This window comes from Magallana gigas, chromosome 5 (genome assembly GCF_963853765.1).
Source record: "Magallana gigas chromosome 5, xbMagGiga1.1, whole genome shotgun sequence".
Taxonomy (NCBI): domain Eukaryota; kingdom Metazoa; phylum Mollusca; class Bivalvia; order Ostreida; family Ostreidae; genus Magallana; species Magallana gigas.
In genome coordinates, this window is record NC_088857.1 from 52,995,949 (window position 1) to 53,016,950 (window position 21,002).

A 21,002-nucleotide genomic window follows, 5' to 3' on the forward strand; every position below is an offset into this window, starting at 1 on the left:
ATTGATAAGATTTTGTCATGATACAAAATAGCCATAAATCGTTTAATTGAACTGTCTTGACAGAGGATATGAGATAAGAATGAAATCTCGAAAAAACACGCTTTGAAAATGTGTTCGTGTATCAGGCCCTTTACTTACATTGATTATCAGCTGTTTTGAATTCTAAATAATAAACTGGTTTCTTGCTATTGGCAATACATTTTTATAATGTCATCTGTAGCATTAATATTTTTTTTAATTCAACAAGTTATAGGTAGCAATAACAGTGAAATATTTGCTAATTAAATCGGGGAACGACAGAATTCTGAAAAGAGTATTTTTTGTTTCCGAACGTACATGTGTATAACTATTGACAAATAAAATATGCGTATGGTTGTTGTTTAAAATTGCTATAGGGAGAAAAAGCGGACGTGCAAGATTTCGCAAGATTGCCTCTTGCAGGTATGATTTAGGAACCAGCGATAAAGAAATTTATGGATTGAAATATCAAGTCCCTGAACACCTTATAAGCTGTGAATGTCGTTCACTAAATTCTAGAAGTACTTTGTGGCAAAAATGTTCATGGTTCATTGAGAAAGCTAACGATATATTTTTAACATCATTATTCTTGGCGGTGTAAATTGTATAAATATTGCAAAAACAGATTTACAAATTAATATAGGTCTTTTATACGCAAATGTTTGCCATATGAAACTATTTCTATAAGAGCAAGAATAAATCCTAGATGGATTTACTGTTGTCTCAAACTATACACATATTATACTTTATTCCTGTTTTAGGTATGCAAGTAAAAACAATCGAAAGCTATATTGGAAGTTAAGAAAAATATTTTTACACCAAATCTACAACTAAAATACCACCAATTCATTACGCAGACATTAATGGCACTAATAATTTTGCATTTTCAGATACTGACTAGATTGACTTACAATACAAAATACAAATTTCACTTCAATTCCCAATCAAGATAATACCAATAATGAACTTCCTGTTTTGCAACTCAGGTGTACAGACAATTCTTCAAACCTTGTTATTAAAGAACAAGACGTTTTGAGATTTTATCTGTAGTACCTGTCAATAAAGCAGTAGGTCCTGACAGTATGAGCCACAAAATGCTTAAGGAAGGAGTCTTTTCTGGTTTTCGACTTGTTAAACGTAAATTTGATTAAATGTTCATTAAATCAAGATAAAAGAAAATTAAAATATTATATTTTTCTTCCTTTTTTTTTTACTTTCATTCAAATAGGCATAGAAAAAGTAATCAATATTTAGAATCTAACAAGGACTATATTTTTGGCGTAATATTGGCGTAGGAAAATATCACATGTTTCGCAATTCAGAATTGCTGCAGATTAATGAGTCTGTTTTAGCATTTTAAAAACAATAACATTGATGGTGGATTTTTTTACTAATGTGATCTTATGATATGATATTTGGGTTTCCAAATATGTTTTTAAAATATAATTTGCCAATCAAATTACATTTTTATAAGCTTTCCAAAGCGCCCATTCTATACATTGATTTTTGTGAAAAAATCACTAAAATCAGTTTTTCTCTGTTATCAAATTGTCAATATATCAGCCTTTCTGTCAATTCATATCCTTATATAAAGTCTTCTTAATACATAAAAATAAGAAATATTTTATTATTGGAAGCATAGAAAATAATCAAAATTTCTTCAAAATTTAAGAAAATTAGAGGAAATGCGGGCTAAACAATATCAATTTTCGTATAAACATTTATTCTAATTGAGTAGTATAAGCTGATATACATTTTGATATTCTGTTATTTCATTGAAGAATAAAATCCGATATTCTATCATTTCATTGAAGAGTAGAATCTTCAAATCTTAAATAAATGTGTACAGAACTAGAAAAAGCTTCACTTGTTTTCATCATCCTGAACGTTGAGGAAAACGGTAGTCACCTTGACCTGACCTTTATGCGAAAACAAAAAGGTCAAATTTGATAAAACTGATAGAATCATCTGGTAATATGATCCGTTTGACTGTGTCAACATTTCATGAATTTCTTATTGTAAGAAGTATGTTTGATAACGAGAATACTCCTTCCTTAAATCCTGCAAAAAATATTTCGTAATCTTTTCTCTACTATTCAACAAATCCTCTACGATTTAAGATTTTTCATGACTGCTGGAAATTGGCACATTCTATTTTTTAAGAAAGATGAACAATTTTATTTACTCCAACAGCTCATTTTACAAATATCAGGCTGGTAGTTTGCCTTGGCATTTTTACTTACTTTTAGAAACGTATCAATCTATAGTTAATAGTATTGTTGATGGAAATTACTTTGTCACTATCAATATTGATTTTTAAACAAGAGGCCCATGGGGCCACATCGCTCACCTGAGCAACAATGGGCGTTCAAAAGATATTGTGCTATATGGTCCATCGGTAGAATAACAAAAAATAAATATTGTAAAGTATTCGAATTTTACACTTATTTTTGCATACACGTAATCTTTGACATTGAACCTTCATGAAATACTATTTTTTTTTTACCAGAATAAGAAAATCCTACGCAAGATATAAAACTTAACATTTGGTAGGGGTACACTGTTAAGTTGTTAACTTCCAATTCCCTATATTTTCGTTCTGCCCCCCCCCCCCACTTTATAAAGCGATCAAAATATATGCGAGCATATAGGTACATTTTTTTCACCAACTACTTACTAGTTATTGTATTTTAAAAAATATATATATAATAGTTATTGTTTTTTATTTAAAAAATCCTACATGTATAGATGTGAAGAAGAAAATTGTACCTCAATGTGCTCAATTCCTTAAATTAAAAACATCCAAAAATTGTATTTGTCTTCTACATTATAATTTAATGACTGTTATTTACTTTGCGTACAAACCAGGATAATTTTCCGCTGTGATATTTTTCTTAGGAATAGCGATAATTACTTTATCCCCGCAACAGAAATGTGTCCGAACTATGGAAACTGTTTTAAAGATGTCGTTTTTATTTACTCGTGTCTGAAAAACTACCAAAATTGATGTAGATTTCACATTATTTATTGTATAAAGAGAGGGCCCCAAAGAGTAGGTATATACAGAATATCATTCTTTTATTTTGTTTGTACAAGTATTTAACATACTCTAATTCATATAGAATTTCTAATGTTCAACCAAAATTTCAGCGTCAATCGTAGAATTATAAGCAAGATACAGAGCTCACAGTTCGCCTAGGTTTGAGTCATATTTTGTTCACATGAGTTTATTACATTCAGCTTAAGATTTTTAACTTGGTATTTCCTATTCAGCATTTAAAATCGAAAAAAAGAATGGCCTAAGATTTTCAATTCTTTTATTCACTCAAGACCATTTCACTGGTATTTGAGGTTCAAAATCAGTTTATACCAATGAACACAGTCAAGGATCACATGTACAGTAGGAGTAAAAATGACGAAAAAGGTTAAGTTTACAATAAAATAAGTTTTTAAAGTTGGTTTCTGGAAGAACAGACTTTGAAAATTTTCTTAATAAATATTGACCAATTTTTTTACTTTTTTAATCTTTAGTTTTTAAGATCTGTGTAGAAACATAGAATTGTGGGCAAATCTCTGTATCTTGCTTATAATTCGAAGCTTAACACTCAAATATGGTTAGTAAATAGAAATTGTAAACAATTCAACACAAGAAACATGCACTATAACAAATAAAGAACACAATTTATTTTTTCGAAATGCATCATAGATAGAATGAATTGTATTTCAGTACTTTTTTGATACATCAGATTTTGCTTTTTTTGCGCAGGTTAACAGTTAACTGTTTGATTTACCGAAGTCTCTGTTTGATTTGATACGTAAAAATCACGAAATACAGACGATAGTTTCCAGGTTACAAAGCATAAATAATGAAAACGAAACGAAAATCAGAACAAGCTAACACCAACGTCATGTGTGAAAACTGTCAACGCATTGAAATATTTAGCCTCAATTTACTTCACAAAATCGGCACCAATATATTTTGCATGTTTCAAAAATTTCCCTTCATACGCGAACTGTTGCATAGCAAGCAAATTCATCATAGTCAGATCGACCCTTTTTCGTATAATGTCATGGCTGCTTTAAACTAAGAACCTCGATTTAGAAGTATGGAATACGAGTCTTGGTAAAATGGGTATGCAAACCCGGGCCGTGGCAAAATAAAAGCCGGGGCAGATCGGCAATCGTCAAATCCAAATACGCATTATTTTGCAGCAATATTTACAGCGAATACAAATATACTGGTTCATCAAATATCCTGAAATTTTAATGAGATTGGCAGATAAATACCTGCCAATCTTTTGTTTTGCTCAGCTCAGGCCAAGTCTTGCTTACCCATTTTACTGTATGCCGAACCCGATTATAACACGCCTTTCCTTTATTATTATTTTCGTAATAACTCAGATTTGAAACAGATTTAGCACTTAATTTTTGCAATTTATATTTTCCTTCCCATAAGGATAATTTATGCTAAACTACGTTGAATTAGACTCGGTAGTTCTTGAGAAGAAGATTTTTAAAAATGCACCCCCTTTTTCTACAGTTTCAAGGTTTTCTCCGCTTTGAATACAGATCGGACTTTTATTTCTGCAATTTATATTTGCCCTCCCATAAGGATGCTGTGTGCCAAATTTGGTTGAAATTGGATAAGCGGTTTTAGAGAAGAAGTTCAAAATGTAAAAAGTTTACAGACGGACAGACAGACGGACGGACAGACGGACGGACAGACGGACGACGGACGACGGACGACATGTAATCAGAATAGCTCACTTGAGCTTTCAGCTCAGGTGAGCTAAAAATGGTTTATCCCGTTTTGAGCCTCGATGTTGTACAGGTTGAGTTGTATACATTACCCTGAAGGGAGCCCCATTGTTCCGGGCATTTAAATCAGTGTTGCTATTAAAGGGGTCTAGAACTTGTCTCCTCGGGTAGCGCACATTTTCCAGGTACCAGGTGTGGCACAGTCTGTTAGACCCATGAAAAAGTAGTTTTAAAGGGGGATGTACGGCAATATTGTACAATTGAGGATAAGAAGGTAAACATTTCTTGAGCTGGCTTTTTTTTCTGTCCGAAACTGGCCAAAACTGTTGCCAAAAATATAAAGGCAATAATTACAAAGTCCTACATGTCATTTTAGTTAAAAAGCATGCATACAAGATCAGGACAATGCCTTTTAATAACTCAGAACAGCTGTCAAACTGTGAAGATACAAACTTATTTGTAAGATTTAAAAATCGGAAAAAATATTAAGGGGGTATATTTGTGTCCTCTCTACAACCATTTATTGAGAAAAAATTTGAATTTTGCTCATTCAAGTTGTAACTTTGCCTAATCAATCGGCATGGGATCTAATTTTAGAACAAGAAAAATCCAGTCTAAACTTAGAACTCCTGAGTTTATTAAGACACATTGACAAAATAGAAAAAAAGTCAATTCAAAGCAATCCGTTTTGAATTTGATATATATACCCTCCCTGTTTGTTTTATTGGGGATTTTTTGGTTCTATAAGTATAAAATAATGTATATTCATTTTACAAGAAGGATAGAAGTCGAAAAAAGTGTTTGCCTAAAATTAAAAAAGTATACATAATATTTCAATGAAAACATATCTACTATGTACCTCCACAGACACAGACAAATATATCTTGTAGTTTTTTAAGCCCACTTTAAGAATAGGATACCTTACTTTGAGATATAGTTACAACTTAAATAACCAAGCTTGGACATTTTTCTCAACAAATGGTTGTAGAGAGGACACAAATTGACTCCTTTAATATTTTTTCAGATTTTTAAAATGTTTAAAAAATTCTGTACCTACGCGTTCGACAGCTGTTCTGAGTGATTAAAAGGGCATTGTTTTGTTCTTGCATGCAAACTTTTCAAACAAAATGACATGTAGGACTTCGTATTTATTGCTTTTATATATTTTTGCAACAGTTTTGGCCAGTTTCGGACAGAAGCAAGCCAGTTCAAAAAATGTTTACATTCTTATCTTCAAATGTACAAGATGGCCGCACAATTGCCTTAAGTTCGCGGTAACTGAATCTCCAGTCAGGGTTTTTTTCCCGGGGTTTCCCAGTGTAGCTCTATGGGGCGATAGAGTTTTGACGGTCGGGGAGGACTTCCCGAGGCCTAGAGTGTGGGCGAGTCAGAGTGACACCTGAAGCATGATGCTTTGAGGACTGGATGGCGGGCCAACAGTATACATTACGAATGCGGACGCACTTAGTGGGCACTGAGTATATAAGAAATTACCGTAGTCCGAGGGCGGATTTCACCAAAGATACCGATAACGGGATCTGGGCAGCGGGATCTCTCTTTCATTTAACTTTATTTTGTATATATATATACATTTTTTGTTTTATATAAAACTGTAAAATTCATAAACATTCTTGTGTTTTACTGATCAAGGCAAAGGGTGTCGTGACATATTTATGTTTGTTTTTTAATCCTTCTTAAGCCTTAGAACTGGCAATAAGATCTCATTCATAAAACTTAATGCAAATGGAATCTTACTTAAGCAATAGACCACAGAAGATTATGTATCAAACCAAATTTTCTTCTATATGAATAATAAATGCAGGTGTTCCTCAAGACCCATTTCTTGGGCCATCATTGTTTTACTCTATGTTAATGATGTGGCTGAAAAAATGAGATCAATTAATAGGTTAAATGCTTATGAAAGTACATTACAATAATGTTCAAATAATATTTCTGCGAAGATAATCTTAATTGTGATCTTCATATACTTAAGGACTAGTCAAACAATAGCTGCTACAGTTAACTCAACAAAAATCAAATCTTGTAATTTTTAGCTAAAAAAAGAGTCAAATGAATGGTAATGTGTGTATAACAGTTGATATCTCAATCTAAGAAATTGCACACTTTTGTTAATTACGTTTATTTAAAGTTTGGAGGCTGCATTCACACAGAAGAAGAAAAAAACTAAGATTAACATACGTATACAAAATTATCTTATTATATTATTTAACATAACGCTGGAGCCCGCCTTACTGGTCCCTTTCGCACATTTAAGATCAAACTCCATGGGTTTAGACTTTCAAATTGCCCATCTTTATCATTCACTCTCTACAAAAGATACCATACACACGACATGAATTTCTGTTAAAAATATACAAAAATATGTTTTTTTTAAATTTCATGATGTATTTTTGATGTTACAACTGTTGAAACAATGACGCTTATATTACATTTATTCAAATCAATCGAAATATTGAGTTTCAACAAATTAGATTAATGGACAATGCATTGATGTCACACTATTTATAATGTGCTATATTTGATTTGAAGAATAGAAAGTTGATATTGTATAAAAATATTGCAAATGTAACGGTCACCATAGACTGGTGCCACAAAAAATTGTTTTAATTTGCTTGACGTTACATTTGAATCAGGTAAAACGAACGCTTTATAAAGCTATGAACAATTTGTAAAAATAATCGGGTAAACTGACAAAGCTTACTTAATATGAACTATATATTTTGTACAATTGAATCTGTCAGTGTGAAATAAAAAAAAATAACGTTTTTACAATTCAACGTACCGTCATACATATTACCACATTTTTAGCCCTGGTCTCTAGACGCAACCTTAAATTTTAGACCAATATATATATATATATATATATATATATATATATATATATATATATATATATATATATATATATATATATATATATATATATATATATATACTTTTGAAAAAACCTATAAGATAACTCGCTAATAACATATATTGAACTATCATTAATGAAGAAATATTGATGTTTAACGTAAGCAGTTATTTTTCTTTTTTCTTTTCTTGAATTTGTAAAATGATGACAAAACTAAGATAAAACAAATTGTGCCTAGTTTAATTGAAATTGGCACAGAGGTTTCAAATAAGATTGGTATATGAAAAATTTAACGACAACTACACAAACAACGAAGACAGAGAGGAATTTTGATCAGAAAAGTTAACTGAAGCCTCTGGCTCGGTGAGCTTTAAGTTGAAGATATGATTTATAAGGCTACATTTATTTCTAAAATTATATATAGGCAAATAATCGAATTGAAAGTTATGCATGCTACTTTTGCATTGCTTCGACAACAATTTAAAGTTTACATGTCAAAAGTAGACTTGATGAAATGTTTATTGAATCGAGATTAAAGGAAATGAAAGTATCACAATAAATGCATATTCTTTTTTTTTTTTCACTATTAAGCAACTTGGCATAGAAAGAGGAATCAAAGATTAGAATTTAACAAGGACTATATTTTTGGCGCAACATTGGCGTAAGAAAATAGCACGTTTTTCAGAATTGCTGTAGATTTATGAGTTCATTTAGAATATTAAAAACAACAACAATAATGTCGTATTTTTTTTTTCAACTAATGTAAACTAATAGCAGACTACTTGAATCTCAAAATAAGTTTTTAAAACATAATTTTTATATAAAATCACATATTATTAAGCTGTTTGAAGCACTCATTCTATGAATAGATTTAGGTAAAAAAAATCACAAGTGGGGTTTTCTTAAAATGGTCAATATATTAGCATTGTGTCAATTTATATTTTTTATGTAAAGTCTTGAAAATATGTAAAAATCTGAAATATTTTGATATTGAAAGCATACAAATAATAAAAATATCTTCATTATTTAAGAAAATATTAGGAAATGAAGGCTAAGCAATATCCATTTTAGTTCAAATATTTATTTCAATTTCGTAATATAGGCTGATAGACATTCTGATAATCTATCATTTCACTGAAGAATAGAAACATCTAATCTTAAAAAGATGTCTTTATAATTGCAAATATCTACATTCATATTTATCATCCTTTCACTTGAAAAAAGGTAGTTACCTTGACCTGACCTCGATGGGGAAACAAAATGTTCAAATTTGATTAAATTGATACAATTATTTGGTTATATGTTATGTTTGTCTGAGTTAAATTTAATTTTCTTCCTGAATATTAGAAGAATATCTCATAAAGAGAAGAATCCTTCCTTAACTCTATACATTTTACTTCTGGTCTAAAGATCAAATTCATCTAATTTATTTCTCAAACACGATAACAAACCTATTATTTTAATAGTTTCATTGCAAATATTTCTGCATCGAGTTTCGTGAAAAATATATGTTTAATAACTTAGATTGTAGTGTTTTTTTTTCATTTAAAAAAGAGGTCAAATGTTGGCCATTGTATATTTTTTTAAAAATTAAGAAAAAGTCCTTAAAATTGTACACTATGATGGAAATTTTCTCTCCTGAGAAAACATTTTAAATAATAAAACTCTTAGAAGATACAATTCAGTATCAATGGCAGTGGCACTTAGAGATACAAAGCATTTTTCATTAACAGTTTCTAAAAAATTGCAGTCCAAAAATATATGAGTGTTGATGATACTAAACATTAAGAGTATTATCTTACTTATAATTACCTTAATCCGCTGGTGTGAAGTTTATTTTCAGTCATAGATCAAACTTTTGAAATATAGTCTTATCGTTTTTATGCATTTTTCATTATCTTTGTATTGCATACCATACGATGATATTAACTATGAGATAATACCAACAGAAAATATGCAAAACCATATTGAAAACAAATGAAATCAAAAGTTTTAAAATTATGGTACTGCCAACATTTTTTTGCGGAAAACAAAATCTGAAAGATGCAGTCCGAATTTCCTATGGTTTGCTTTAAGTCCATATTTTAGCCTTATTCTATAATACAGTAAGAATATCGAATGTTATGTAAATAATAATTCATTTATATACATTGGTTGTGTTTAGAGCAATTTTTATTCACGATATTAAACAATCTGAATTTGAGATCTAAAACCCCGAATAAACAACATCCTTAAAAACTTAAAAGTTCTAACATGTGTTGAAATTAATGAAATTTCATTGTTTGGTTCGGACTCGTGCAATTGTATACTGTAAGGTAATTACAAAAATATATGGCTTAGTAAAATCTTTTAAAACTCAAAAGTTGTTTTTGCAAAAGAAAAAAGGGCAAATCTTTTTTTTTTTTATAAATTGTAAAAAATTATGGCATAGTGAAATCTTTTTAGAACTTAAAAGTTGTTTTTGCCAAAAAATGAACACATTGTTCACTTTTTAAAAACATTAATTGAATTGTAATTATCGCCTTTTATCGTTGAGCAAAATTAAAAATGTCCGATTCGTTTAAATTTTTGAATAATATACTTTAGAATTGCTTTTACTGACAAAAATGTTAAATAATTCATTGAAATATCGTCGCTTAATTTGATAAATGTGCTGTTTTTAAAACGATAAAATTTGACCACAGTGACTAATCTCAAATTAATTTTAAAAATAAAACTTAAAAAAGGCTTATAAACAAGCGATGAAAATCAAAGTATGTCATCTCACAGGTAGTAAACCCGCAGTTTTCCTATACTTTGTTTCACACAATTACAATATGTTACTCGATGTAAAAAAAAATTAGATAACAATACTTTTTGTTTACATCATTGAGTTTTCTATGTTTTAATGTTGATGTTTTGAAATATTATTTATACATTACCCCAATGTGCCTTCTTTTTTTGAATTCCCAATTCCTCATTTTAATACACGAGCTGTATATATTAGACTTACGCTTCTCGTTCGTATTCTGCAAAAGATGAATGATTAAAAGTAATATACAGAAAGTTTTTGATGTGTCAAATAAGTATTTAAGATAAAATTCTGAATTTTACTTTTTTGCAAGGATAAAAGTTGTATCGAGATTACTTTTACAACAATATTTTTTTCCCATGTATCATAAACCTTTATGTTTGAATTATTTTAGTAATTTAAGAAGGAAAATGAAAAATAGCCCAATTTGAAATAAGCATTTCTAGGGTATGCGTCCTATAAAAAAAAATATAAAAAAATTCTTGCTTAAAGCTGCATACTTCTCGTAAAAGATGCTGTCCATCTTTTAAAATTGCCGTATTATTCATTTGCAATGTAATGCATATGTTATTTCTTTTTCAAACCAAGTAAATATTATATAAATAGTGCCTGTTTTGGAGGGTAACAGTTGAAATTGACACCCCGAGAAAACCATTGTCAACCGACGCGAAGCGGAGGTTGACAATGGTTTTCGAGGGGTGTCAATTTCAACTGTTATCCTCCCAAACAGGCACTATTTATTTTGTTATACTGAATGTCTTTTTTAAAATCTTTAAGAAAATTTTACTGCTTTTATATAGGAATAACGTGAATTCTACAGCGAACCGTACGCGCATAATTTTCGCGCATGTAACATTTTTTAATGTTACCCGTTGCCAAGTGCGTTGGTAACGCTGAGGGTAATAGTAAATATTATTAACTGCGTCTTAACCAATCAGATTTCAGTATTTAACATGAAAGTATAACAATAACACTTATTGTACAAGTAAATGCATTTTAACAAACAGAAAAAACCCGCATATAATTTAGGAAGACATACTGCACGTCGGCCACGACTTTCAGGTGTACGATTAGTAATAACAAAATTGATAGAATTATTAAAGCATTGAATGATTTATTTTTGACGTCGTCAAAAATAAATCATTTAATGCTTATATTTACATTCCCTTACTAAAGAAATCAATTGTTAACTTTAATAAATCGATATAAAGTGCAGATCACGGAGGGAGTGAATAAGTAACAGCACGAACAGCTGTTTTGTAAAACCGGTTTAAACTGGTTTTCACATAGACTGTTGAGATGAGATCGACGAGCAAGAAAATATAATTCATGATAAATAACTCTTGAAATGTTGCTTTTAACAATAAAGTCAACTTTTTTGTTGAATAATTATAAAACATGGTGTTTTGACAACATTCATGGAATGCATTTTTTAACCGATAACATAGAAATCACTGTTTGAGAACTACTTATGTAAATTACTCATAAATTCATAAGCAGTGAATTGGTGTTGCATTTAGAGGCATTTAAACATCACGGAATGTAATGGAAAAACACAGTAGAATGTAAATATATACCTGTATCCGTGTGACAGTGTTTATTTATGAGATGATCATCGAAATTTCAGTTTAACATGTCAATTTTCTCGTGTAGCAATTTACATATTTGAATGAACACCAGATCGAAAGACTTGGAATATAGAAAACGTATAGTGTAAATACGTACCCGTTTATTGTTCGGCAAAGTGTTTGCAAAGTTGATTAAGCCGACAATAATAAGAAGCAGAATCATAAACTTCATCTACAAAGGACATTACAATAGTTAATAAACTGTACCTTACCGTAACACTTTACAACAACCATACGATCAACATACTTTTAAATTCACATTCAATATAAGCAAATTTGCTTATCACAATATTTTGATTCAAATTAAGAATCCTCGACAACCCTTGACTTCTTTTTATGACAATGCGATTTCAACGCATTATGAAACAGTTTATACCACCATTATTTATTGGCTATCTCTGTGGCGCAATGGGTGTTCCTTCAGTTTACCCACTCGGAGGTCCCGAGTTCGAATACTGCAGGGGTTTTTATTTTCATGAACAGCGGTAAAATTTAAAAAATTGATTTTTTTTAACAAAAAAGGAGATTTTGGGGTCATTTTCAAGTCGAACAAATGCTACCAATCCATATCTTTAAGTAATTAAGATAAATGGGCTTGTTGGCAGTACTTTTCCCAAGAGTAAGGAGGACCCTTAAACAATCATATAATTTTATTAAAAAAATGGTATCATGCATATAATCTAAAATAACAATCAAAAAGACTCAGTACACTATATGCCAGGTTGTAAATGTTGTATTTACTGCAACTCGTTAAGTTAAAATTTATCAACTATGTAAATAATGATATATAAGTTATATACATGTAGTTCATAAATTTGGAAGAGAATGCATTCTAAATATTTTTTTTTAAGAATTAAAGAAAAAAAAAGCATATCGATATGCGTAAATTTGATTTTAAAATAGATCGGGTAGATTATTGACTTGTTAATTTACCTCTTAATACAATTTTTTTTTCAAAAGAAAAAATGAGAAAGTCTAACTAATCATCATCAAAGTATATTAAAAACAAATTGGTAATCTATTCCGATTTCTCCGTATTTTGGACCCAAAATTCGACTCTATTATTTTCATATTGTAGTGTAGATGTATTTTGCGTGCTTAACATACATGTAGGAGTTAACTACAACCTATATTCTTTTTTGTAAGTGAGGCCCCTTGTGGGTTTTTTGACATATTTATGTCTCTTCATTTTAAGGTGGTATGGGACACTTCCATGTTGTGACGTATTGTTTATCGAAATAAACAATAAAATTAAGTGCAGTTATATAAGTAGTCTCTTTCCCAATATTGTCATCTAGCAGCGTAGCGCAGTGAGTTAGAGGGTTTACTACGAATATGTAAGTCATGAGTTCGAATCCACTGTGGGTTTTACAATTTTTACCTTTCAAAATTTATTTTTAAAATCTTTTTTTGGTTAGATATTGTAAAATTTGAAAATTCTATACAGGTGAACGTATTTTTATTATAATGTACTTAAATCCACATTAATGTCGACAGATGTCCCATACCACCTTAAAATGAACGAAAATTAGAAAACCTTTAATAGATTATCGACAGAAAGATGATTTCTTCGATCCAGGTCTATGCGGGATAACATCCTGATACACAATTTCAAGTATACCCCTAACGAGGACTTAGCTGCCAGCATGCCGGCGCTCATAAAACAAACACTTGGGGTAGATGTCAGCTTCGTCAGAATTCACAGAAATGGAGTTCTTCATAAGAAGTCTGATCGACCTGTAACAATCACAGCCAAGTTGACTGACCGTAACAAAAAAGACGAAATTCTAAATGCGCAAAAAAGTAAAAAAATTGCAAGAGTCTCCCTTCCATTTTATATCACTCCCCAGCAGCCTCCCGCACTTGTATCCGCAAGAAACAAACTCTTTGACAAATCAGACTCACTTAAAAAACAAAACATCTCTGTCAAGATATCTAGAAATAGCATTGTTCTGCCAAACGGATCAAAATATAGTGAGGAGGTACCATTACTTTCCAATGCAGCTGTTCTGAAAATTGATCAGACCGAGAGTGAGCAACTGGATGACATCGTCACGATGAACACCGAACCCATACAAAAGAATGGATCGGAATTCTACGCAACTGGAACCAAAGTTGGGTCTGTAAACCAGGCCCAAAATTTCTACAAAAAAGTCTGCATTGATCCATATGTCGCCAGTGTAGACAGTAGAATACTCATCTACCGTTTCATGGAACAAGGGAAATTAATTGAAAACTATCATGACGATGGCGAGCATGGAGCGGGTCGTCGTTTACTCAAATGCATGCGAGAAAATCAAATCATGGACGTTGCCATAGTTGTTACGAGGTGGATGGGGGAGCACATTGGGCCTCAACGCTTTACCATCATGGAGGGTCTTGTGAACGAGGTCGCCAACCTGATCCTTGAGTAAAACATTCTACATTCCGTAAAAGTGTTAAAGTGAACATCTTTTTAATATAAACTTTTGCTTTCACGCAACCGTTTATTATTACGGAAATAAGAATGCCGCCTGAAGCTTCCGTATACTGTGGTTTCATTAATATTCAAGGGTATCAATTTTCGTGGATAAAGGGAAAATCACAGTTTTAAGGATACGTAAAATCGTGGCCAATGACCCTATCAATACAAAATGTTGATAGAAATTGCATTTCAATGAACATTTAATTTCATGGATCAACTTAACAACGAAATCCACGAAAATTGGTATTCAACGAATATTGATGAAACCACAGTATTATAATCCGTAACCGGAATTATAAACTCTGTATTGACATATTTTGTAATTAGCATTCGGGTGGCATATCCGATGTAAACTTATAAATTGTAAATAACCAAACACCTAAGTACTCTCTCTTAACGATGCACAGATCTCTATATCTAATCAGTATGCACTCTCTATCTACTCTCCCTATCAATCTATTCTTACTTTCTAGTTGTGAACATGAGGACGACTCAACAAGACATACAGCTAAGGTAAAATATTCTCATCGTTATATTCCACCCTAAATGTCTGAGCTTAAAATAATATCAGCAAATTGTCAGGGTCTGCATAATTTTAAGAAAAGGAAAGATGTTTTACAATACTATAAACAATTAGAATGTAATATTTTATGCTTACAAGATACTCACTTTACTATTGATATGGAAACAGACATACGTAATGAATGGGGATACGATGTTTATTTTGATTCATTTACCTCTCAGTCTAGAGGTATAGCAATATTTATAAATAATAATTTTGAGCACAAAGTCCATAATACAGTAAATGACAATTCTGGTAATTTCCTTGCCCTTGATATTGAATTGAGTAATATACGTGTAAGTTTAGCGGTTATATATGGCCCTAATGAAGATAATCCTGGTTTTTATAACATGGTATCAGAAGCTATAAATAATTTTAAGAATGATAATATCATTTTAGTTGGGGATTTTAATCTTGTATTAAACCCAGACAAAGACTATCACAACTATAAGCATATCAATAATGCCAAAGCTAGGGACAAACTGTTGGAAATAAACTCTCACCACAACCTATCAGATATATTCAGAGAACTTCACCCTGAAAAACTAAGATATACATGGCGCAAACCTCGCCCATTCAAACAGGCACGTTTAGATTTTTTTTTGGTTTCAAATTCTCTACTAAATATGGTACAAGAAAGTGATATTTTATCAAGTTACAAGTCTGACCATTCTCCAGTTTTATTAACTCTCAAAATTGGAAACTTTACTCATGGAAAAGGTCTATGGAAATTTAATAATTCCTTGTTGCATGATTCAGATTACATCAAAACCATTAATACCATAATCATGCAAATCAAAGAAAATTATGCATTGCCCGTATATAGTAGAAATGGCATTTCCACTATATCTGACTCTGAAATACAATTTACAATTAATGATCAGCTTTTCCTTGAAACTCTTTTAATGGAAATTAGGGGCAAAACCATATCTTATTCAAGCTTTATAAAAAAAAGAAATAATGAAAAAGAAAAAAAAATAGTAACAGAAATGAATAGATTAGAAGAAAACTATGAACAAAATATAGGTCTGATTAATGAAAAAAAAAAGGAATTGGAAAATTTAAGAAATCATAGGCTTATAGGCAGTATGGTGAGATCAAGAGCTAAATGGGCAGATGAAGGAGAAAAACCTACAAATTATTTTCTGAATTTAGAAAATCGACATTATACAAATAAAATAATACCAAAACTAATAATAGAGGAAGAGAATTTGAAAGAAATAACAAACCAAAGGGAAATTTTGAATGAAATTGAAAGTTTTTATAAGAATTTATATAATAAAAATGATGAAAACTTTGACTATAATCTAAATGAAATTTTAACAAACATTGAAATAAAAACACTTAATAATAAACAAAGAGACTCCTTAGAAGGTGAAATTTCCTTTAAAGAAGCTACAACAGTTGTGAAAAATATGGCAAATAATAAGAGTCCAGGTAGTGATGGATTTACAACAGAATTCTATAAAGTTTTTTGGAACAAGATAGGACATTTCGTGGTTCGATCTCTAAATTATGGGTACAAAGTTCGGGAACTCTCAGTCACACAGAAACAAGGAATTATTACCTGTATCCCAAAAGATGGTAAAAGTAAATTTTTTTTAAAAAATTGGAGACCAATAACACTATTAAACGTTGCTTATAAAATAGGTTCTGGATGTATTGCTCAGAGAATTAAAAATATGCTTGATACTATTATTAGTCCCGATCAAACAGGTTTCATACCAGGGAGATATATTGGTGAAAATACTAGACTGATATATGATCTTATGCAATATACAGAGGAAAATGACATCCCTGGTGTATTGTTAATGATTGATTTTGAAAAAGCCTTTGATACTGTTTCCTGGAAATTTATTCACAAATGTTTAGATTTTTTAAACTTTGGAGTATCCATTCAATCTTGGATATCTACTTTTCAATGTAATATAGAATCATCGGTCACACAAGCTGGATATCTTTCAAAATTTTTCAAACCTAGCAGAGGATGTCGCCAAGGCGACCCGATCTCTCCTTATTTATTCCTACTGTGTGCAGAAATTTTGGCCTATAAGATAAAAAGTAATAAGAATATACAAGGAATAGTAATAGATGATACTGAATATCTTATATCTCAATATGCTGACGACACTGTACTAATTTTAAATGGCTCAGAAAAATCCCTCAAAACAACTATTGATGAATTGAATAATTTTAATACAATCTCTGGACTCAAGATTAATTTATCGAAAACACAATTAGTCTGGATAGGCAGCAAAAAATATTCTACTGAAAAATTATGTCATGAAATGAATTTTCATTGGACAACACAATTTAAATTACTAGGCATCCAATTTGACGTAGATCTAGCAAATATTCCAAAACTCAATTATGATAAAAAGTTAGTTAAAATTAAAGAAATCATCAATCAGTGGAACAAAAGACATACAACTCCTATTGGTAGGATTACTTTGATCAAATCTCTTATTATATCACAAATGAATCATTTGTTTATTTCACTTCCAACACCATCAAATAAATTTATTAAAGACTTAAATGAAATATTGTTTAATTTTCTTTGGAAATCTAAGGTGGACAAAATAAAAAGAAAACAAATTACACAAGAATACTCAGATGGTGGTCTCAAAATGATTGAAATAAATAATTACATCCAAAGTTTAAAGTCATCCTGGATCAGAAGATTGATAAATAGCCCAAATTCAAAATGGAATATATTATTAAATAAATCAATTAATACGGACATAGTGCTGAAGACTGGGCCAGACTTCATATCCTGTATATTAACTAATTTAGTTAGAAACTCCTTTTGGAAGGATACATTTATTGCTTTTAAAAATATACAAGATAGAATGAAATTACTTACATGGCATGAATTTATTACACAACCCATATGGTACAATAAGAATATTGCAATGGGGGGGAAATCAATTTTCTTTATTGATTGGTTCAATAAGAATATTGTTTATATCAATGATTTGCTGGATGAAAATGGGTCCTTTTTAAGTTTACAAGACCTTCAAAGTAAGTTTGATGTCAAGTTAAACTTCCTTACTTATCTTGGTTTACAAAAATCTATTTTAACTAGTTTACATTATCATGGAATCTCAAAAGAAGATGATAACCCAAGGCCTTTTATACCTTTCCACATTAAATTATTTTGCTCACCTCGAAAAGGATCTAAGATTATGTATAATATTCTAAACATGGAAAATGTCACATCTTTCAATAAATCAAAATGGGGATTATTTTTTATGTTGTCAGACTTACAGTGGAAAACCATATACCAGTTACCTTTTGTCAACATTAAAAGTACCAAATTACAATGGCTGCAATTTAGAATTAATCACCACATTCTAACAACTAATAAATATCTATTTAAAATAGGAAAGGAATGTAGTAAGTTGTGTAACTTTTGTAAACAACATGATGAAACAATTTTTCATGTACTATGGGAGTGTCCTAATGTTCAAGAACTCTTTCAGCAATTTTTTGAATTCTGTCAATCAAAGAGAATTACAATCCAAAGAGATCCTTTAATTTTTATATTCGGGCTACACTCTGACCCTATTTCTACAGACATTTATTCTATCTTCTTGGTTATGAAATCCTATATCTATAGGAAAAGATGTCTTAATGAAGCACTAACAATTCATGAATTACTTATAGATATTAAAACACATATATCAACTCTAAGATATATAGCTATCCGAAATTGCAGATTAGATGATTTTTATAAGAGATGGGAAACTTGGCTTTTTCTTCTTAATAGACTTCACTAAACAATTATAGCAGACTCTGACTATATAGAGATGATATAAAACTATAAATCAATTACTTACTCATGTTCAACAACCAATTCTCTCTCTCTCTCTCTCTCTCTCTCTCTCTTTCTCTCTCTCTCTCTCTCGGAAAAATTTTGTTTTGAAATAAATTTTCTCAAAGCTGTTATCACTTTATTGTATACAAATGCATTTGATTGTTCAACTTCAAATAAAAAAAAAAAAAAAAAAAAAAAAAAAAGATGATTTGTTCCGCTTAGAGAGTCCGTTTTACCTCGTCTACCTTGATTATCGTAGTCGGGCGAAGATCTTGTAGTTTTCAGCACGTGTCAACTACTGTAAATCAAATCCACGTGGTAGAAATACACGATATAAGATTATTTCGTTTTTTACGACTCTTAAATTTCCGAAAGCTCATAATTATATTTATTAAGTTACGTGAAAGGGATTTTGTATCTATTTAAACCGTTACAATCAACGTTATTTCTTATTTCCTAACGATACAACGGGTAAATCTGAAGTTATTCACACAATAAAAGTCATGTGTTTTCAGCTGCACTATCTCTTTAACCGGATTTGTTCCCCCAAAAACCCCTGAAAATATGATTTGGGGGTTTTCTGAATAAACGGGTGTCATTTTTGTTTGTTTAACTCCCGCAAAAATGTGTACAGTTAGAGAAAATGTTTTAAAATAACATTAAATTATATTAAAACGGACCTAATTCGCTTTACGCAGGTATATTGCGCACCTTAAATAAGTGATTGTGACGAACATCAAATTCTCAACATTATGTCACAATAACTGAAAGTTAATGAAAAATCGCTTATGAAGAAATATTATTAATAGCTGTTCTGCTTTATCAATAAACACTTTATATAAAAACAAGTAGTGGCTGACTTTGCCGAAATTTAACAAGCTAAAATACGCTTTTCAACATTATCAAACCCGCATAGATTGGTTACGGAGATGTCACAATGCGATAGTGAATTTATATTGGCTGAAGGTTATTATAACCATCTACAATGATTAGTTTACAAAACTTGAGCCAGTAAACAAATCATTTACATTCCGATTTACTTCAATACTCGTATTGAAAATAGTTATAAACAAACCTCTTAAATATGTACTTTGCGCATTATTCTTTTTGAAAAATTGAAGATAAATAACGACACATCGGCATGCACTTTGGCATGCACCCCCGTTAAAATGAAGTAAATTTTGGTACAAAATCTATTGCAGATCTTTTTAAAATTACTTTTCTCTTATAAGATAGGCTTCAAACATCATGTTCAGTTAAAAAAGAGAAGTATATACACATTTCTGAATTGGTCCAAACCAAAGATATAATTCGCTTTTATAATATATTTCGATTGATTTTGATAGAATATATTTAGTAAGTCTAACTCATATACATTTTCTGAAGGTGTATTTGTTGGCTTTTGAGTCTGGTTGATTTAAAAAGACATTTAATACAGGTAAATACAAAAATATATATATATAAGGAAGTACCGTAATGAAAATCTCAAAATTATTAATTTAGGTTTTCAAAGAATATTACCTTTTTGAGAGATATGCAACAAGCCACTACAAATGTTCTGCCCTCGACAACTGCGATATCAGATGATGAGATGGAACAGAAAACACAATGGATTAAATAACCATAAGAACTAATAGTTAAATTTAAACAAGAGGTTATATATAACTGTATTGTATTAAAGAATAAAAACATCTACTCCGATTTCATTTGGTTTTGTTGTGAAAGCCATCTGTGCAGATCAAAAAATTGTAAAGCTGGAAGTTTATTGATTCAAACGTATCACGACTAGTTTAGTAAAGTATATTTGTAATTTATGTACATTTGCAATGGAAATAGGCATGCTTAAAAGTTCACAACAGCAGCATGATTTGAAACCCAATCTAAAATTTGTTTTTGTGTCATAGCTATTTTAGTTAAAGTTGTATAATTATCAAATTCGTAAAACCCAATAAAGCAAAAGTTTCAAATAATATGACACCCAAAAAATCAAATATATATTCCTATATTTTTAAGAATTATGTAAAATTTGGTTCTGAATAGATAAAGTAACGGCGCGGTCAAAATTTGTTACGTCAACAATAATCCAAAT

General features: G+C 30.5%; 1 long non-coding RNA gene across 1 annotated transcript; it reads right to left on the bottom strand.

Moving 5' to 3' along the window:
- Positions 1-6,905: 6,905 nt before the first annotated feature.
- On the bottom strand, positions 6,906-20,749 carry LOC136275285 (uncharacterized). Its single transcript, XR_010713840.1, has 4 exons — positions 20,435-20,749; positions 12,168-12,242; positions 10,573-10,659; positions 6,906-7,104 (listed from the first exon to the last, which is right to left on the bottom strand). It is a non-coding gene; the product is annotated as an uncharacterized lncRNA (long non-coding RNA).
- Positions 20,750-21,002: the final 253 nt, after the last annotated feature.